The 22,438-nt window shown below is 46.7% G+C and overlaps 2 long non-coding RNA genes across 5 annotated transcripts in view; one reads left to right on the forward strand and one right to left on the reverse strand.

Moving 5' to 3' along the window:
• The window catches only part of LOC118937318 (uncharacterized), a 61,540-nt gene that overhangs the window by 10,474 nt on the left and 28,628 nt on the right, over positions 1–22,438 (forward strand). The gene's annotated exons all lie outside the window — the stretch shown is intronic.
• Positions 19,229–20,762, reverse strand: LOC149979505 (uncharacterized). The gene is made up of 2 exons (XR_016484389.1): positions 20,497–20,762; positions 19,229–19,616 (listed from the first exon to the last, which is right to left on the reverse strand). It is a non-coding gene; the product is annotated as an uncharacterized LOC149979505 (long non-coding RNA).

Below are 22,438 nucleotides of genomic sequence, written 5' to 3' on the forward strand. Positions count from 1 at the left end.
CTGTGTGTGTGTGTTGAATATAACTGAGATTCCTGTTTTGTAAAAAAAATCTGAATTATTTTTGATGTCAGACAAATTTAGACGGGGTAACTTGAGAATATTATACGAAGTTCCACTTGCAGTTAGTAAGTTTTTACAACACAAATGATCACGTACACAAATTCAGCTGGGTCACAGCTCCTCAGCAACATACAGCAGACATAATAATCACACTGCCACTTAACCATACCCTCCTCTTGATGCTCGCTGCCCTCCCCATTGGCATATAAAACCTGACTGTTTTCCAACAACGTGATTTCACAAATGGAGGAACGGCATCTGCTTTCCCGCAGCTTCACATTCTGCTGCCATGGTCGCTTGGATGAGCTGAAGCAGGTAATGGAGGGAGGGGGGTGTGGGGCAGGGGGTGAGGAGGGCAGGGGCTAGCCCCTAGGGGCCCCTGAACAGAGGGCCTGGCCCTGGGGGACTCTACTGGGAGGCTCTGCAGTGAGGGGCCATGCCTTCCCGGGCCAGATGATTCCACATACGTAATGAGGACAGAGAAGCGACAGAGGGACAGAGAGTAGAAAGAGAAGGCACCATGACAGATCAGTTCAAAGAGAATGAAAGTGCTGCTGTTGTCTCTGGGCTGTTTGGGAGATAATGTTTGGGGAGTGTTAAACTGTGATACTTTAGGGTTTTGAAGCCTGCTTATGATTTTATAAGGTTTTCTTTGCCAAGCACTCAGCAAATATTCTCCATGTGATTTCACTACTGGGTTGTTTCTCTCCTCGATTTTGTTACCACTCTATCTCCTCTCTCCTCTCTCCCCCCTCCACTACCCCTCCACTTTCCTCCCCCCTCCACTCTGGTGCCTCCTCCCCTCTCGTCCCTCTCCCCTCCGGTGCCCCCTCTCCTCTCGTCCCTCTCCCCTCCGGTGCCCCCTCCCCTCTCGTCCCTCTCCCCTGGCGGTGTTAGCGGTGATCAGAGTGTGACAGGCGGTCCTTGGGGAGCCCTGAGCACCGTTTACAGCTCTTTTGGTGTTAATGTCTCCTGTCTTCTCCTATTTCCTTCCCACCACACCTCCACCCCTGTCTCCCTCAACCTCCCCTGCCTCCTTCTGTATCTCCTGCCCCCATCTACCTCTCCTGTTTCCCTCCTCCTCCCCTGCCTCCCTCTACCTCCCCTGCCTCCCTTTATCTCCCCTGCCTCCCTCTGCTAGACTTATCCCTAAGGAGGTAGATTATAAGCATTGTACAACCGTTGTTGTAGAGTCTACCATTTTAATTGGAAAATGTGCCCAATTAAATTAAATTAACAATTTTACTTTATATTGGGTACATAGAACAATAGAAAACAGTCTATAGGTTCAGAGACCTAGGTTCCTAGAGACCCAGACCCAGACCTCTTCACACCCAGACCCAGGTTCCTAGAGCCTCAGACCCAGGTTCCTAGAGACCCAGACCCAGGTTCCTAGAGACCCAGACCCAGGTTCCTAGAGACCCAGACCCAGGTTCAGAGAGACCCAGACCCAGGTTCCCAGAGATCCAGACCCAGGTTCCCAGAGACCCAGACCTCTTCACACCCAGACCCAGGTTCCTAGAGACCCAGACCCAGGTTCCTAGAGACCCATACCTCTTCACACCCAGACCCAGGTTCATAGAGACCTAGACACAGGTTCCTAGAGACCCAGACCCAGGTTCCTAGAGACCCATACCTCTTCACACCCAGGTTCCTAGAGACCCAGACCCAGGTTCCTAGAGACCCAGACCTCTTCACACCCAGACCCAGGTTCATAGAGACCCAGACCCAGGTTCCTAGAGACCCAGACCTCTTCACACCCTGACCAAGATCCAGTGTATCTACACCGTCACAAGACCCAGACCAATGTGTAAAACCCAGACTGAGATGTTCATAGTATTTACCCATCAGCACCCAACAGCCAGACATCAATGGGTTAAATAAACTCTGTAGGCACCAGGAATAAGATGTGTAACGATTGCTAATTGCCTCGTTAGTATGAAACAAAAGCAGTGTTTTTCTCCCAGTGCTGAAGGGCTAAATTAGCAGCAACAAACAAGCAGGAAAAACATGTGAATAAGGATGTTGTTACAAGAGCATCTGTGGATACAGCTGCCACTCGCTCTGTCCCTCCTGCCTGTTTCTCTCTCTGGTTCGCTCTGTTTCAAATTAACAATGCTCACGCTTCTACATGTTCCTTGCTGGGTTGACAGTTGTCAGGCTCCATCATCAGTGTTCATGCCTGACCATGGCTTTAACCTCTTACTGCAGTGGGCTAAATCAGGCTCAAAGAAAGTGTTTCTTGGTAGTCTTAAACAGATCTACAGTACCGTGCAAAGGTTTTAGGCAGGTGTGAAAAAATGCTGTAAAGTAAGAATGCTTTCAAAAATAGACATGTTAATAGATATTTATCAATGAACAAAACGCAAAGTGAGCGCACAGAACAAAATCTACATCAAATCAGTACTTGGTGTGACCCCTCTTTGCCTTCAAAACAGCATCAATTCTTCTAGGTACACTTGCACACAGTTTGAAGGAACTCGGCAGGTAGGTAACCCAAACATCTTGGAGAACTAACCACAGTTCTTCTGTAAATTTAGGCAGCCTCAGGTGCTTCTCTCTCTTCATGTAATCCCAGACAGATTCAATGATGTTGAGATCAGGGCTCTGTGGGGGCCATACCATCACTTCCAGGACTCCTTGTTCTTCTTTACACTGAAGATAGTTCTTAATGACTAACAGCGCTGTATGTTTGGGGTTGCTGTCATGCTGCATACTAAATCAGATGCCTCCCTGATGGCATTGCATGTACTTCTCAGCATTGAGGAGACCATTCATTCTGACCAAATCCCCAACTACATTTGCAGAAATGCAGCCCAAAACTTGCAAGGAACCTCCACCATGCTTCACTGTTGCCTGCAGACACTCATTTGTGTACCGCTCTCCAGCCCTTCGGCGAACAAACTGCCTTCTGCTACAGCCAAATCAGTCCAGAGCACCTGCTGCCATTTTACTGCACACCAGTTCCTGTTTTTTTGTGCATAGTTGAGTCGCTTGACCTTGTTTCCACGTTGGAGGTATGGCTTTTTGACCTCAAGTCTTCCATGAAGGCCATTTCTGACCAGACTTCTCCGGACAGTAGATGGGTGTACCAGGGTCCCACTGTTTTCTGCCAATTCTGAGCTGATGGCACTGCTGGACATCTTCCGATTGCGAAGGGAAGTAAACATGATGTGTCTTTCATCTGCTGCAGTAAGTTTCCTTGGCCGACCAATGTGTCTACGGTCCTCAACGTTGCCCGTTTCTTTGTGCTTCTTCCAAAGAGCTTGGACATCTGGAAACCCCTGTCTGCCTTGAAATGTCATTCTGGAAGCTGTGCTAAGTCTTGCCATGGTGTATGACTTTTGACAGTAAATTGTCTTCTGGAACCTCACCTTGTTAGCTGAGTTTGGTTGTTCCTCACCCAGTTTTATTCCTTATACACAGCGATTTCTGTTTCAGTTAATACTTGTGTTTCAACCTACATATTGAATTGATGATCATTAGCACCTGTTTGGTATAATTGTTTAATCATACACCTGACTATATGCCTACAAATCCCTGACTTTGTGCAAGTATACCTATAAGAATTGATGCTGTTTTGAAGGCAAAGGGTGGTCACACCAAATATGGATTTGATTTAGATGTTTCTTCTGTTCACTCACTTTACATTTAGTTCATTGATAAATATGATCTATTAACATGTCTATTTTTGAAAGCATTCTTGCTTCATAGCATTTTTTCTCACCTGCCTAAAACTTTTGCACAGTACTGCATTTTGAAACAAAAGTACAGTATACATCTCATACACATGGTTATGGGATTTAAAAAAAGAAGACATCTGTACCATGTAAGATATAGAGTTGAAATGTATTAAATTGAGTTTGCATCCCAAAATTACACTTTATATACATCACAAAAGAGTTAAATATAGCGGAACCGTTTGACATAGAAACACCAGATTTTCTGTGGTGTTTTAAATAATGTTGATTAATTATGAAATTATTACAAATATTAAAAACATTCCAACCATGAGGCCACTAGGTCATTTGACAGCGGAAACGTTTTATCACGATCTTACTCCTTCTTCATGAACTGATAAATCATCTCCAACAACCTTCAGCCTCTTGTGGCCATGGCAGTTTGGCCCTCACCGTAGGCTAGCTCTAGCACTTTAATACAGACATCAGACGATGAATCCCTCCTTGTGCCTGTCTGTGTGTAGTGTCTCAGAGGAGGAAAGAAGTGAGACATTAAGACATTGAACCTTCACCACCTCCACCAGCGCTACGCTGCGGCAGATTTAAGTCATCCTGGTAATGATGGAGACAAATAGCACCTCTGGGTATTCCTCTGTTCCTCTACAATGGAACACAACTTCAGCAGCAGCTGTCAGTCTGATAGAAAGAGAAAAAAACAATCCTTCTCTCCCTCTTTTGCTTTCTCTTTTTGGGTCTTCCTCTCCCTCTCTCTAGATCTCATTCTCTTTCACTTTCCCTCTCTCTCTCCCTTTCTCTCTCTCTGCCTCTCTCCCTCTCTACCTCTCTCTCTCCCGTTCTCTCTCTCTGCCTCTCTCTCTCTCTGCCCCTCTCTCTCTCTCTCTCTCCCTCTGCCTCTCTCTCTCTTTCTCTCTCTCTCTCTCTGCCTCTCTCTCTCTCGCTGCCCCTCTCTCTCTCTCTCTCTCTCTCTCTCTCTCTCTCTCTGCCTCTCTCTCTCTTTCTCTCTCTCTCTCTCTCTCCAGAGATATTTGTGTTTTCCTCAGCAGTCACCTGCCACAACGGGAGCCCAAATGAGATTCAGAGGCTTTTTGTCCCAATCAGCTTCTCCTGTCACTCTAATGCTCTCTGGAGACACAGCTTAATACGCAACATGCTCCTCAGATGTAGATAAACGGGCGGCCGTGTTGCGAGCCGTGCCCCAACTCAGTGTGTGTGCGTACGTGCGTGTGTGTGCAATGGACAGCTCAGGGCCTCTAGAATGAATGGAATCCACAGCCTTATTGACATTTTAATCAAAAACAGTTAGCACTGAGTCAGTCTGAAACAGGGGAGGGAAAGGGAGGCTTTGTATCAAAGCTTCTTCAAAATAATATGCAAGAATTGAAATGCAGACCTCACTGACACATCATTTACCTGCTGTCACTCTGCGTGTGTGTGTGTTTGTGTGTGAATACCTGTTGTGATGCCCCCCCTCTGCCCCCCTCCTCTCAAATCCCTCTCTAGCATGTCAAGTGCTAAGGAGAGGAGATGAAAGCCTGAAGGGAAGACAGGAGCAACAGGGTTTCTAGAGGCTGGGGAGGCAGAACAGGAGAGGAGTGGAGTGGAGTGTTGTGCTGGGTTTCTGGAGTGGGGTTACTCTGTTAGATAGACTGAGTTGTAACTGCACTGATGGTCTGAGGGGGTTGCAAGCAAATGATATGAGTGAATAAAAGTCATTGAGCGTTTTGAGCATTTTGATTACAAGAATGTATAAGGGATGTCTGTCTGTATGACTACATACAGAGAATAGAGGCTGAGTGGATAATGTTAACTAACCGTAATGTTCATTTGTGTTTAAAGCAATGACAGTCCACGGATTGAAGATGTAGAAATACACTGCAAGCACTGTAAACAACTTTCTGGTGAGATGTCAGGGATATTTCTGTATAATTCATGTCACGTTCATGTTTGGTTTCTAGTTTTACTTGTCATGTCCTCTAACTAATCACACTATGAAATATGCATCCTAATGTCATCCCTTCACACAACTCCAGACAGAGGATGCGTCCCAAACAATATAGTGTACAACAAACTATATAGTGCCCTAAGGGCCCTGGTCAAAAGTAGTGCACTATATAGGGAATAGGGTGACATTTAGGATGCAGAATGTGTGTCCCGTGAAGGTGACTCTGACTTCTCATTGTCACATCTGATCTTTCTTGTGAGTTGGAGTGTTTAGAGAACATTTAGAGAGCATCAGATTCACCGCAAATTCCACAACATTAGCATCCCTGTTAAATGATTCATTGTGTACCCCCTTTCCTCTGAGTAAGTTAAAAAGATGCAGACAACAATTTTCATTTCCAAACCCGAATCTACACAACTCATTGTTAAACACAGTCCATTGGGTTTTAAAGATGTTGTCACAGACTTTTCATCAAACATTAGTGCACGGTTCCAATGATTTCATGCAATCCGCTTTTTACATCTCGCCTTTAATGACACCCTCAAAAAAGCATTAAAACTTATCATAAATCGCACAATAATAATGATGGGAGACAGAGAGAGCGAGAGAGAGAGAGAGAAAGACTCCCCATCCCTAACCGGTCATAAATTGATCCTCTACCACAGAGCGGCAGGTAGGAGGTGACAGCGGATTCATTTGGTATTGTCACTGTGGTAACTTAATCCAGTAACGGGCCTTCCTGACAACAGACACAGACGGCAGCGGCGACAGTGAGAGAGAGAGCGAGAATGGCACTCCCGTTGCCCGTTCGCTCCAGCATCAGTAACAACCAAGGTCACTTTAATTAACTGCCAAATTACAATTTAAATGATAATACTAATCACTCACTTAGCGATAGCGGGAAGCTACTGGCCTGTCGTGTTAATTTAGGGCTGTGGGGGGAAAATGGCCACTTCCCCCCTCTGCCTCGCAGCAGGGTTGGTTTCTGTGTGTCTGCTATTTATTTGGACTGTCTGGGATATTCTTTCTCTCAAGATTTTCAATTAGTCATCACGATGCGTTTGTCTCAAAGTATTCCCTGTCGTCGTCAGACACTGCTGCTTCTCTCTGAAGTCTCTGGAATTGAAATGAATGGCTCTCTCAATTCCATCGAGGGTTCCTCAACAATATCCTTAGGCCTTTGTTTAGTGTAAATGTTAGGAAAATTGCCAGTGCAAAACGTATGTGAAATGCTAATTGAGGTAACCAATCTCTTGGGCATACTTTACGATCGTTGTCACTTAACTCTCTGGACACAACACAGGAAACGCTTGGACGGTGACTGCCTGAATCTTACCCCTCTTTCTACTGTGCTTATGAGGCTTGCTTAGTTGGACGCTGAGAAGAGCAGAGCCCTGCCAGTTTCCAGACCAGACCAGATATTTATTCCAGCCAACCTCCAACCCATTACTGTTACTGCCCATCTGCCATGACTGACACTCTCCACCCGCCCTCCTAAAGGTTACTCATTTACATACGGAACACTGCTCCACCAATAACAGAGCTTCAATCAATCACTTCCTCATGATGATGATTCTGTATGTAAAAACCCAACAGTGAGATAAAACTCTGGAAGCCTGTTTGGAGGGTGGTTCTGGAATATTGGGGTTCCGGAATGTCACAACAACTGGCCACCTGTTCTGCTCTCTGAAGGAAACAGTGCATCATTTCCTAGATGAATTATAATGGTGGATATCTGAACTTGATGTATTATTGTAATCGTTAGCCATATGGCGCAAACTGCCTTCCTTCCCCCCAACCCCGTAACATTCAAATAAGCACAGATTACAGGGCTAGGTCATCACAACCTTTACCACCGTGCAAATGAATCTCAGTCTGGTCAGAGGGGAGGGGGAACAGACAAATGATTAGAATAAATTAAATCACTCCTGCATTTCTCAAAATTGTAACACATCGGCATGGTCCAATCACTCACGGAGGCACACACACAGAGAAAGACAACCCTGCAACTTCAGCTGTTATTGAACCAAATAAAACCCACTTTGTTTTGACTGAGATTCAAGCACTCAGTGAGTTACTGGAGCCTGAAACTAGAGCATTAATTAGAGGATATGCCTACCTACAGTGGGGCAAAAAAGTATTTAGTCAGCCACCAATTGTGCAAGTTCTCCCACTTAAAAAGATGAGAGAGGCCTGTAATTTTCATCATAGGTACACTTCAACTATGACAGACAAAATGAGAAAAAAAATCCAGAAAATCACATTAATTTTTAATTAATGTATTTGCAAATTATGGTGGAAAATAAGTATTTGGTCACCTACAAACAAGCAAGATTTCTGGCTCTCACAGACCTGTAACTTCTTCTTTAAGAGGCTCCTCTGTCCTCCACTCGTTACCTGTATTAATGGCACCTGTTTGAACTTGTTATCAGTATAAAAGACACCTGTCCACAACCTCAAATAGTCACACTCCAAACTCCACTATGGCCAAGACCAAAGAGCTGTCAAAGGACACCAGAAACAAAATTGTAGACCTGCACCAGGCTGGGAAGACTGAATCTGCAATCAGCTTGGTTGAATCAGCTTGGTTTGAAGAAATCAACTGTGGGAGCAATTATTAGGAAATGGAAGACATACAAGACCACTGATAATCTCCCTCGATCTGGGGCTCCACGCAAGATCTCACCCTGTGGGGTCAAAATGATCACAAGAACGGTGAGCAAAAATCCCAGAACCACACGGGGGGACCTAGTGAATGACCTGCAGAGAGCTGGGACCAAAGTAACAAAGCCTACCATCAGTAACACACTACGCCGCCAGGACCTCAAATCCTGCAGTGCCAGACGTGTCCCCCTGCTTAAGCCAGTACATGTCCAGGCCCGTCTGAAGTTTGCTAGAGAGCATTTGGATGATCCATAAGAAGATTGGGAGAATATCATATGGTCAGATGAAACCAAAATATAACTTTTTGGTAAAAACTCAACTTGTCGTGTTTGGAGGACAAAGAATGCTGAGTTGCATCCAAAGAACACCATACCTACTGTGCAGCATGGTGGTGGAAACATCATGCTTTGGGGCTGTTTTTCTGCAAAGGGACCAGGACAACTGATCCGTGTAAAGGAAAGAATGAATGGGGCCATGTATCGTGAGATTTTGAGTGAAAACCTCCTTCCATCAGCAAGGGCATTGAAGATGAAACGTGGCTGGGTATTTCAGCATGACAATGATCCCAAACACACCGCCCGGGCAATGAAGGAGTGGCTTCGTAAGAAGCATTTCAAGGTCCTGGAGTGGCCTAGCCAGTCTCCAGATCTCAACCCCATAGAAAATCTTTGGAGGGAGTTGAAAGTCTGTGTTGCCCAGCAACAGCCCCAAAACATCACTGACTAAATAGTTTTTAGTCAGTGACTGAATAGCTGCATAGCTGATAGACCCATGTCTTGTTTCCCTATCTCACAGAGATGAGACTAGACGTCTTTACATGACGCTCGAGTAATGAAATCCAGTTTGAGTTCTACCATTGTGTCTCCTCTTCATCCCCTCTTACAAAATGTCCCCTTACGACTCCTCACTTCAAATAGGGGGAGGCATAGAAATATCATCAAGAAACATCATTATTTATAATTATTTTCTTGAGCCCCATCAAGCATTTATATTACAATCTCTGTTGCTAATAATTACTGAACCACAAAGATATTGCCTCACAGCTATCTTATATTAGGTTGTATCTTCTCCTCAGATCTGCGGGACTGTTTCCTGACACAAAGTTGATGTGTCGTGGTGATTGGCGTGTGGGAGATGACGTGCGGGGGGAGCGGGTTGTGAGGGACTGACAGAGAGTTGTCAGGTTGATGCCTCCCCTGTTGGCTGCTCTAGGCCAGTCACCTGTCATGTCAGGTGAAGGCTCGTCACTGCTGAAGACCAGAGGAAGCAGAGTGAATACAACCGAATGAGCAGACAGAGAGAGAGAGAGAGAGAGGCTTGAGAGAGACAGACAGAGAGAGAGAGTGAGAGAGTGAGAAAGAGAGAGAGAGAGAGAGAGTGAGACAGACAGACAGACAGAGAGACAGACAGACAGAGAGACAGACACAGGGAGCGAGAGACAGACACAAAGATAGAGAGACAGACTTGAGAGAGACAGACACACAGAGAGAGAGCGAGAGAGAGAGAGAGAGAGAGAGAGCTAGACTTACAGACAGACAGACTTACAGACGGACGGACGGACGGACGGACGGACGGACGGACGGACGGACGGACGGACGGACGGACGGACGGACGGACGGACGGACGGACGGACGGACGGACGGACGGACGGACGGACGGACGGACGGACGGACGGACGGACGGACGGACGGACGGACGGACGGACGGACGGACGGACGGACGGACGGACGGACGGACGGACGGACGGACGGACGGACGGACGGACGGACGGACGGACGGACGGACGGACGGACGGACGGACGGACGGACGGACGGACGGACGGACGGACGGACGGACGGACGGACGGACGGACGGACGGACGGACGGACGGACGGACGGACGGACGGACGGACGGACGGACGGACGGACGGACGGACGGACGGACGGACGGACGGACGGACGGACGGACGGACGGACGGACGGACGGACGGACGGACGGACGGACGGACGGACGGACGGACGGACGGACGGACGGACGGACGGACGGACGGACGGACGGACGGACGGACGGACGGACGGACGGACGGACAGACAGACAGACAGACAGACAGACAGACAGACAGACAGACAGACAGACAGACAGACAGACAGACAGACAGACAGACAGACAGACAGACAGACAGACAGACAGACAGACAGACAGACAGACAGACAGACAGACAGACAGACAGACAGACAGACAGACAGACAGACAGACAGACAGACAGACAGACAGACAGACAGACAGACAGACAGACAGACAGACAGACAGACAGACAGACAGACAGACAGACAGACAGACAGACAGACAGACAGACAGACAGACAGACAGACAGACAGACAGACAGACAGACAGACAGACAGACAGACAGACAGACAGACAGACAGACAGACAGACAGACAGACAGACAGACAGACAGACAGACAGACAGACAGACAGACAGACAGACAGACAGACAGACAGACAGACAGACAGACAGACAGACAGACAGACAGACAGACAGACAGACAGACAGACAGACAGACAGACAGACAGACAGACAGACAGACAGACAGACAGACAGACAGACAGACAGACAGACAGACAGACAGACAGACAGACAGACAGACAGACAGACAGACAGACAGACAGACAGACAGACAGACAGACAGACAGACAGACAGACAGACAGACAGACAGACAGACAGACAGACAGACAGACAGACAGACAGACAGACAGACAGACAGACAGACAGACAGACAGACAGACAGACAGACAGACAGACAGACAGAGACTTTGTCTATAGACCTTGCTGCGGGTAAATATGTATGGGTAAATGGAACCACACAGAGAGTCTCAGCACTGAACTGTAGCTCCACTTTAAGGTTTCATATGTGCTGTTCAATAACTGATGTTGGGTGCAGACTGTTGTATGCTGTACATTATGTGTAGATTGGTTTTAGTTGAGTGACAAAAATAAATCTAAATGTTTTTGTCTGGCAAAACTTCATGGCTTTTTGTGAATATACTATCCCCTTGAAAACAAGTAAAAATGTCACTCTGAAGTTACTTGCATCCCAAGACATGAACGCTCAATACAACATCAGCAGACACCTACAATAGCCAAGAGGCCCAATAGCCAACAATGACTGGATTTCCTCACTGTCATCTTTGTGCCTGAGCTGGTTGACGTCTGTTCCTCCAGACAGCCATCAGCAGATCTGACGGGCCAATCCAACCCTCTCACTGTTACTCCCGGGGTTGATGGGAAAGGAAAAGAGACGTCTCGGAGTGTACCCACATCTCCTCAGAGCTTGTCATACTGTAAGGTAGCAACATGAGGCACATCAAGGGGTGGGGTGGAGGGGTGGTGGAGGGGTGTATGTAGTGTCCCAGAGTGTGGGGGTGCAGAGGACCAACCTCATAGCCCTGATGCTGTTTTTGTTCAGTTTCCTCAAAAGAACGTCCTGCCAAGCATGGAGAAAGCATGTGTCCATCACTGTCAGGCCAATATGAAGCGTCAGTGCTGAGGCCTGCTGAGAAAGATGGAAGACTGGATCTGACGCCTGACTCAAGATGGAAGAATGGGACTGATGCCTGACTCAAGATGGAAGACTGGAACTGACGCCTGACTCAAGATGGAAGAATGGGACTGATGTCTGACTCAAGATGGAAGAATGGGACTGATGCCTGACTCAAGATGGAAGGATGGGACTGATGCCTGACTCAAGATGGAAGACTGGAACTGACGCCTGACTCAAGATGGAAGGGTGGGACTGACGCCTGACTCAAGATGGAAGACTGGAACTGACGCCTGACTCAAGATGGAAGGATGGGACTGACGCCTGACTCAAGATGGAAGACTGGGACTGATGCCTGACTCAAGATGGAAGGATGGGACTGATGCCTGACTCAAGATGAAGGGATGGGACTGATGCCTGACTCAAGATAGAGGGATGGGACTGACGCCTGACTCAAGACGGAGTGATGGGACTGATGCCTGACTCAAGATGGAGGGATGAGACTGATGCCTGACTCAAGATGGAGGGATGGGACGGATGCCTGACTCAAGACGGAGGGATGGGACCGATGCCTGACTCAAGATGGAGGGATGGGACTGATGCCTGACTCAAGATGGAGGGATGGGACTGATGCCTGACTCAAGATGGAGGGATGGGACTGACGCCTGTCTCAAGACAGAGGGATGGGACTGACGCCTGACCCAAGATGGAGGGATGGGACTGATGCCTGACTCAAGATGGAGGGATGGGACTGACGCCTGACTCAAGATGGAAGGGTGAGACTGACGCCTGACTTAAGATGGAAGGATGGGACTGATGCCTGTCTCAAGACGGAGGGATGGGACTGATGCCTGTCTCAAGACGGAGGGATGGGAGTGATGCCTGACTCAAGACGGAGGGATGGGAGTGATGCCTGACTCAAGACGGAGGGATGGGAGTGATGCCTGACTCAGGACGGAGGGATGGGACTGATGCCTGTCTCAAGACGGAGGGATGGGAGTGATGCCTGACTCAAGACGGAGGGATGGGAGTGATGCCTGACTCAAGACGGAGGGATGGGACTGATGCCTGTCTCAAGACGGAGGGATGGGAGTGATGCCTGACTCAAGACGGAGGGATGGGAGTGATGCCTGACTCAAGACGGAGGGATGGGAGTGATGCCTGACTCAAGACGGAGGGATGAGTCAGGCAATCCCCCAAAATGTTTCCTGTAATCCCGGTTATGGACTCCTTGAGCAATTATTGCAAGAATAGGGGAAATCAGCTCAATCTGATGAGTATAGTTTCTTACTAAACTATTTGGAACTGGAATGCTGCACTTATTAACAATGACCAACACATTTCCAGTCCAAATAGAATATAGTCGGAAATACTGTAGCCTACCATTACTATATCCAACCACAACTCCATTTGTCATGCCACTAGCATGTATCTCAGTGCTTTGCAAACTTTTTGACCCGCGAGGCTGCGACACCCAAAGAGGAGTGGTAACTTGCGACCTCCCCCCACCCACATACACGTGTGCACATACGAACATGCACGCACAATCGCTGCGTAGATGTACAGTAGCCTGTCATTACAGCCGTAAACGATTATGCATGTTCAAAACACAAGATAGGCTACATAAATAAACTGCGTTTTACACCTGTATTTGGAGCTGAAAGTCATTCCTGTTAGCAGCCAATAACAACAGGGAAATATCATGTGACTTCTCTGGAGTCCAGAGCAAGCTAAATCATACGGCCTACCTGTAGCCAAGGTTGTAAGATCGAATGTTCTGTCTGCAACACACCATCAATTTGGGAGGGCAGCGCTACAGAGGGTAGTGTGTACTGCCCAGTAAATCACTGAGGCTGAGCTTCCTGCCATCCAGGACCTTTATACCAGGCGGTGTCAGAGGAAGGCCTTAATGCCAAGAGTGTGCAAAGCTGTCATCAAGGCAAAGGGTGGCTATTTGAAGAATCTGAAATATAGTTTGATTTGTTTAACACATTTTTGGTTACTACATGATTCAATATGTGTTATTTCATAGTTTGATGTCGTCACTATTATTCTACAATGTAGAAAATAGTACAAATAAAGAATAACCCTTGAATGAGTAGATGTTCTAAAACTTTTGACCGGTAGTGTATATGTATACACTACTGGTCATTTTTGGGGAAATTATACCACCGCCGAAAAGAGCTCTGAAAAGGTAGAACCCTATCTGTGCGCTCGCCTGGTCCACACACACCAATGCAGTGGTGAAGAGGGCAGTATGTTACCTCTTCTCCCTCAGGAGGCTGAAAAGATTTGGCATGGGCCCTCAGATCCTCAAAAATCTGCCTCACCGCCTGGTATGGCAACTGCTCAGCTTCCGACCGCAAGGCGCTACAGAGGGTAGTGCGTACAGCCAAGCTTCCTGCCACCCAGGACCTCTATACAAGATGGTGTCAGAGGAAGGCCCTAAAAATGGTCAAAGTATCCAGCCACCCAAGTCCTGGACTGTTCTCTATGCTACCCTCACGGCAAGCGGTACCGATCCTCCAAGTCTGGAACCAACAGGACCTTGAACAGCTTCTACCCCCGAGCCATAAGACTTCTACATGATAAAATAGTTAACTAAATAGCAACCAGGACTATCTGTATTGACCCTTTTTGTACCAACTTTCACTCATCACAGATTCTGCTGCTACTGTTTACTTTCTGTCACTTTATTCCTAGTTATATGTACATATCTACCTCAATGACCTCGTACCCCTGCACATCCACTCTGTACTGGTAAAACGGGTATATAGACAAGTTATCATTACTCATTGTGTATTAATTATAACTTGTATTATTACATGTTATTACTTTTCTATTGTTTCACTATTTTCTTTCTCTCTGCATTGTTGGAAAGGGCCTATAAGTAAGCATTTCACTGTTAGTCCACACCTGTTGTTTACGGAACGTGACAAATAACATTTGATTTGATTTGACACACACACATACAACACATGCACACACTCGGCTGAAGTAAGACTGCTATAGTGATTACATGCACATTAACTTTATGGAGCGACTCGAGACAAGTGTTTTCAGAAACCATTGCACTACAGTTCCTCTCATGTCTGTCTCCTCACACGTCTGTCTCCTCTCCTGTCTGACTCCTCTCATGTCTGTCTCCTCTCCTGTCTGTCTCCTCCCATGTCTGTCTCCTCTCCTGTCTGTCTCCTCTCCTGTCTGTCTCCTCTCATGTCTGTCTCCTCTCCTGTCTGTCTCCTCTTCTGTCTGTCTCATCTCCTGTTTGTCTCCTCGCATGTCTGTCTCTTCTCCTGTCTGTCTCCTCTCCTGTCTGCCTCCTCTCTTGTCTGTCTCCTCTCCTGTCTGTCTCCTCTCTTGTCTGTCTCCTCTCCTGTCTGTCTCCTCTCTAGTCTGTCTATTCACCTGTCTGTTTACCTGTACAGCAGCAGCAGGTCTGGATGAGTCAGCTGACCCCTACAGCGTTCACTGTGTCTCCCTATCAAGCCTACTGCACACAGCCTCATCCAGAGACCCCCAAGGGCCCGTCAGACTGGCCTGTCAGTTATTGACTCCGATCTGTATTCATAACTTCTGTCGAAACAACGGACATTCAATCTGTGCTCTCAACCTCAGTGAAGAGCAGTGGAGTGTGTGTGTGTGTGTGTGTGTGTGTGTGTGTGTGTGTGTGTGTACTGTATATAATCTCTTCTGTCATGGCAGGAAAATGTGACTTTATATCTGATTTTGAGACTCCTAAGATAAAGAGGGGAGTTCCATTCTGAGTGATGTTTTTTGATCGATGGAGCTGTGTCCCCTGGGTTCTGGGTCACGCTACCCATCAGGGTTAGGATCTAACCATGGACCTGGCTTTATCTGTTGTAACCTCATGGATTATGGAGGGGAATCCAGGTGGTCTGTGTACTGTAGACTGTCGGAGGTAGAGCCGTAGGGGAATCCCGGTGGTCTGTGTACTGTAGACTGTCGGAGGTAGAGTCGTAGGGGAATCCAGGTGGTCTGTGTACTGTAGACTGTCGGAGGTAGAGTCGTAGGGGAATCCAGGTGGTCTGTGTACTGTAGACTGTCGGAGGTAGAGCCGTAGGGGAATCCAGGTGGTCTGTGTACTGTAGACCGTCAGGGCATGGGGTTGTGTTAGAGTGATGTGTATTTTGGCTTGAGGGCTTGGGGGTGTGTTTATCTGGAGTTGGTTTTAAAAATACATTTTTGACAGGTTATGTGTTGTGATGACCAGTGCTATACTCTAATATCTGTCAAAATCAATAACAATTGTAGCATATACTGTATATATTGGACTCTGCTATAGTGCATGTAACATTCATTCTACATTTTTGGATGTATATAGTTCTTGGAAATATATAAACTGCATTTTCACTCAAACTAAAAACCTGAGCGTCAGTAATTGAATGTTGAATGAACTCTGTAGTAATCAGCGGAGTCGGGTCCCTGATCACTTCGCAGGAGGCATGTTTTCATTTCCTCTCTATCCTGTCTACATCTATCACACACTGCTGCAGGTGATTCTCCCTCTCCTCTCCTCAGGGCCTAGCTTCAAACACACACACACACACACACACACACACTCATACACACAAATATTAGTACAAAAACAGAATTACTTTGCCTGGGTATCCTTGGTGTGCTGGAGCTAAACCTCACTGTGGGAACTCCAAGACTCTCGCTGGTGAGATTTGCATGATGCTGTTGCCCTGTGTCCCGTGTCTCTCCCTGAAGAACCAGACTTGTTAATATAGTCAACAAACTCTGGTGGTAATTAATGAGAGAAGGCCTTTAAAACGACCCTGCTTGTCTCTCAGTATCCCGGACCAACAACACCACATAAGCACCACAACAACACTGCTGGGTTGGGGATAGGTTAGCCAGAGGTTGCCTTGAGGCTGTCTGTCTGTCTGTGTTCTGTTTTGGTGTTTTGTTCAGTGTTCTGGTTTCCCTCTCCTTGCTCCCGGGCCCGACTGGGAGAATCTTCATTCTCTAAATGACTAAGTAATGTTTCTGCACTGTTTGGACCTGCTGAGTGACTGGTCTATCTAATCTTATTCACAGAGGGAATAAACCTGGACACACACACACACACATCCTATTCACAGGGGTGCTATTCTTTAAAGGGGAGGGCCAAGTCTGGTTGTTGTGCCCCTGGCGTGATGTTTAAAACTAAAATAATGAAGTGGCTGAAGCCAGAGTGCTCCTTGCCGCCGAACTCTATGGGCTGGCTTTGACTGACAGCTGAGAGAGGAAGGGTAGTCAATGTGCTGACATCCTTTGGCTAGGGAATATGTGTTACAGATACAGTTGAAGTCGGAAGTTTACAAACACTTAGGGTGGAGTTATTAAAACTAATTTTTCAACCACTCCACACATTTTTTGTTAACAAAGTATAGTTTTGGCAAGTCGGTTAGGACATCTACTTTGTGCATGACACAAGTAATTTTTCCAACAATTGTTTACAGACAGATTATTTAATTTATAATTCACTGTGTCACAATTACAGTGGGTCAGAAGTTTACATACACTAAGTTGACTGTGCCTTTAAACAGCTTGGAAAATTCCAGAAAATTATGTAATGGCTATAGAAGCTTCTGATAGGCTAATTGACATCACTTGAGTCAATTGGAGGTTTACCTGTGGATGTATTTCAAGGCCTACCTTCCCACTCAGTGCCTCTTCGCTTGACATCATGGGAAAATCAAAAGAACCTAAAAAAAAGAAAATAATTGTAGACCTCTACAAATCTGGTTCATCCTTGGGAGCAATTTCCAAACGCCTGAAGGTACCACGTTCATCTGTACAAACAATAGTACGCAAGTATAAACACCATGGGACCACGCAGCCGTCATACCGCTCAAGAAGGAAACACGTTCTGTCTTCTAGAGATGAACATACTTTAGTGCGAAAAGTGCAAATCAATCCCAGAACAACAGCAAAAGACCTTGTGTAAATGCTGGAGGAAACAGGTACAAACGTATCTATATCTACAGTAAAACTAGTCCTATATCGACATCACCTGAAAGACCGCTCAGCAAGGAAGAAGCCACTGGTCCAAAACCGCCATAAAAACGGTTTGCAACTGCACATGGGGACAAAGATTGTACTTTTTGAAAAAATGTCCTCTGGTCTGATGAAACAAAAATAGAACTGTTTGGCCATAATGACCATCCCAACCATTGAGCACGGGAGTGGCAGCATCATGTTGTGGGGGTACTTTCCTGGTGCACTTCACAAAATAGATGGCATCATGAGGGAGGAAAATGATGTGGATATATTGAAGCAACATCTCAAGACATCAGTCTTGAGTTAAAGCTTGGTCGCAAATGGGTCTTCCAAATGGACAATGACCCCAAGCATACTTCCAAAGTTGTGGCAAAATGGCTAAAGGACAAGAAAGTCAAGGTATTGGAGGGGTCATCACAAAGCCGTGACCTCAATCCTATAGATTTTTTGGGGGCCAGAACTGAAAATGCGTGTGCGAGCAGGGAGGCCTACAAACCGACTCAGTTACACCAGATTTGTCAGGAGAAATGGGCCAAAATTCACCCAACTTATTGTGGGAAGCTTGTGGAAGGCTACCCGAAATGTTTGGCCCAAGTTAAACAATTTAAAGGCAATGCTACCAAATACTAATTGAGTGTATGTAAACTTCTGACCCACTGGGTATGTGATGAAAGAAATAAATCATTATCTCTACTGTTATTCTGACATTTCACATTCTTAAAATAAAGTGGTGATCCTAACTGACCTAAAACTGTCAGGTTGTGCGCTACTGGTGTAGAAGTCTGGTGCAGGAGAGCAGAGAGTTGTGCTCTACTTTTGTAGAAGTCAGGTGCAGGAGAGCAGAGAGTTGTGCTCTACTGGTGTAGAAGTCAGGTGCAGGAGAGCAGAGAGTTGTGATCTACTGGTGTAGAAGTCAGGTGCAGGAGAGCAGAGAGTTGTGCTCTACTGGTGTAGAAGTCAGGTGCAGGAGAGCAGAGAGTTGTGCTCTACTGGTGTAGAAGTCAGGTGCAGGAGAGCAGAGAGTTGTGATCTACTGGTGTAGAAGTCAGGTGCAGGAGAGCAGAGAGTTGTGCTCTACTGGTGTAGAAGTCAGGTGCAGGAGAGCAGAGAGTTCTGATCTACTGGTGTAGAAGTCAGGGGCAGGAGAGCAGAGAGTTGTGCTCTACTGGTGTAGAAGTCAGGTGCAGGAGAGCAGAGAGTTGTGATCTACTGGTGTAGAAGTCAGGGGCAGGAGAGCAGAGAGTTGTGCTCTACTGGTGTAGAAGTCAGGTGCAGGAGAGCAGAGAGTTGTGATCTACTGTTGTAGGAGTCAGGTGCAGGAGAGCAGAGAGTTCTGATCAGGTGCACACTTTATTTGTCAGAAGCGAACAACAGACGGACACTGCGTCAAACAAACCTCCAGCCAAATGCAAAAGTGAAAAGCGCAATAAAGTCACAAAGATGCTAAATGTTTAACAATTAAACATACTACGGGTTGAACATGGCACTCAGAGAAAAACCAGCCAGGCGCGTCACACAAAACACGGAACAAAAACAATTCCACACAAAGACATGGGGGGAACAGAGGGAATATATACGTATTGTGATTAGGGAATGAAAACCAGGTGTGCGAGGAAACAAGACAAAACACATGGAACAATGAAAAGTGGAGCAGCGATGGCTAGAAGGCCGGTGACGTCGACAGCTGAACGCCGCCCGAACACGGAGAGGAGCCGACTTCTGCGGAAGTAGTGACAAAAACAACGAGTTGTTACTGGGATTAAATGTCAGGAATTGTGAAAAACTGAGTAAATGTACTTGGCTAAGGTGTATGTAAACTTCCGACTTCAACTGTATATATTAATAATTTGAATATGAGGTATTCATGTCTACATTGTACCGGATCACATAAGCAGATCAATAATCAACATTATTATGAAGAATATAGACAGCACCATTTGTTCATTGCTAATAAGTTACATTCTAATGATGTCTTTTATGACAAACAATGACAAGATAGTCGGGCACTCTATCAAACTCTCAGACATGAAGACTCAACCTGTGTTCTCAACCCTGACACAGATCTAGCTACCATTTTTTTATGTGATCGTTATCCTATCTGTTTATCTCCCAGTTCTACCAGCCAACTAGGTGAAGGATCCTCTGTCTGTCTCCCCACCCAAAGTCCTGGTCCCATCTGCTCGCAGAGAGATACAACATTTGTCAAAGTAGACTGCATAATGGCTTTGGCATCCTTATTATAATCTCAGCGTAATCTTCATTTGTCCACTGTTGGCAATGGGACACTTCTGGGTTTGGAAACATCAGGATCCCTAAGGGTCCTCGTTTCTTTCCCATGAACTCAAATCAGCCATGAAAGCTCATTTAACTCCCATTTACAGTGGGGAGCTAGCATTTTAGCATATTTTTTGAGGGGCAACATGAACTGCAGGTTTGTTGGTTTTCTATTGTGTTAGACTACATGTCCCAGAATTCATATGGGTAAAGTGAACTCACAAAACGTTCAGATTTGAAGGAACATGCCTTCCAAACATGCTCTGATATGAGTCTAGTACCGCCACCACCTAAAAACAAGGAAAGGCATAACGGTGGAACAAACCTTCCATTCTGTCTCTCCATTTGGCAGGGGCCCTCAGACGGCCACTACTCTGGCTGTATGTGGGTCACACACCGTTCCCAGCTGTTCGCCCCCCAGTCAGCTGTGCCTTTTTCCATGCCCGCCAACATCTGCTACACAAAAACAATATCCAGCTTTTAGCACTCAAATAGAGGTTACGCCATATGCCAGCAAGCCACTTAGTTTCTGCCAGGGGAGCCGGGCCCTGCCTGCCTGCAATCGTTGAGGTAACAATGAAGCAGAGGGGTGCTGGGAAGTGAAGGGGAACTCAGCTAACTCTCGCTCTCCCTCTCTCTTTCTCTCTCCCCCTCTCTTTCTCTCTCTGCTCTCTCTATCTTTCACTCTCTCTCTCTTTCTCTTTCACACTCTCTCTGCTCTCTCTTTCTCTCTCTCGTTCTCCACCTTCTTTCTCTCTCTCACGCTCTCTCTCTCCCTCTCCCTCTCTCCTCCCTCTCTCCTGTGCATGTTAGGCTTGGTGCTGATAATGTGACTGCTCACTAAGGCCGTCACAGATGTGTGCCAGTGTGCATCTGCTCAAGGTGCTTTGGCAGCGTTGCCTTTTGAATATTAAAGTGCCGCCTAAACAACTGTTTGTCGGCCACAAGGTCTGCTCAAGTTGCTTTGTGTGTGTGGGTGTATGTGTGTGTGTGTGTGTGTGTGTGTGTATGTGTATGTGTGTGTGTGTGGGTGTGTGTGTATGTGTGTGTGTGTGTGTGTGTGTGTGTGTGTGTGTGTGTGTGTGTGTGTGTGTGTGTGGTGTGTGTGTGTGTGTGTGTGTGTGTGTGTGTGTGTGTGTGTGTGTGTGTGTGTGTGTGTGTGTGTGTGTGTGTGTGTGTGTGTGTGTGTGTGTGTGTGTGTGTGTGTGTGTGTGTGTGGGTGTATGTGTGTGTGTGCGCGTGCGTGCGCGTGCGTGTGTGTGCGTGTGCGTGTGCGTGTGCGTGTGTGTGTGTGTGGGTGTATGTGTGTGTGTGTGTGTGTGTGTGTGTGTGTGTGGGGAGGGGGGGTGTATGTGTGTGTGAGTGTGTGTGTTTACACGACAGGTAAAACCTACAGTGTGTCTACTGATGTTGTCACAACATAGTAATTAAATACAGACATGCTGTTCATTTTTTCAGTGGTGTGATGTGGTGCACGATTTCTACTTTCAGTGAATGACTTCTATTGACACTGAGAGAGTTACGGTCACTATTCATAGCAGTTAGTATCCATCTGTTTACACAGGCCTTATATACAGGCTTCATAACTATGGAGTAGGATGTTTTCTTCACCAACATCTCCACTTGTCAATAGGTCCCTATCAACTTCCCTTATTAGTGAGCTAGAAAGACAGGGTGAGAAATCATGCCATGTTAGTAATTTAAGATGAATAAAGACAGCAAATCTGGAACGTATGGGCCGCAGTGCAGCTCAGTAACACCAAGATCTGATGGACTTTTAATTCAATATGGGAGCCTAAGGTCCCAAAATAGAGATCACAGGTAACCATGCAGCAGCCATTTGGTGACTGTACAGACAAGAGACATTCTTGTCTCTTTGGTCTGCTCTGCTGCACATTGCAAATAGACTGTCTGTAGTTCTCTTCAACTTCCACTGTCCTCTAACAGTGGCACGATTAACATTTATTTATTTAACATTCATTGTCTTTTTCTACCTCTGCTCTCTAGCCAAGATCTGCTCTGTTCCACTCTGCTCTCTTCTGCTCTGCTCTGTTCCACTCTGTTCTGCTCCGCTCCGTTCTGCTCCGCTCTGTTCTCCTCCGCTCCGCTTTGCTCTGTTCTGCTCTGCTCCACTCTGTTCTGCTCCGCTCTGCTCCGCTCTGTTCTGCTCCGCTCCGTTCTGCTCCGCTCTGTTCTGCTCCGCTCCGTTCTGCTCCGCTCCGTTCTGCTCCGCTCCGCTCTGCTCCGCTCTGCCTGTTCCACTCTGT

The sequence above is a fragment of the Oncorhynchus mykiss genome, chromosome 11 (assembly GCF_057628025.1).
Source record: "Oncorhynchus mykiss isolate SJ-2025 chromosome 11, ASM5762802v1, whole genome shotgun sequence".
NCBI lineage: Eukaryota > Metazoa > Chordata > Actinopteri > Salmoniformes > Salmonidae > Oncorhynchus > Oncorhynchus mykiss.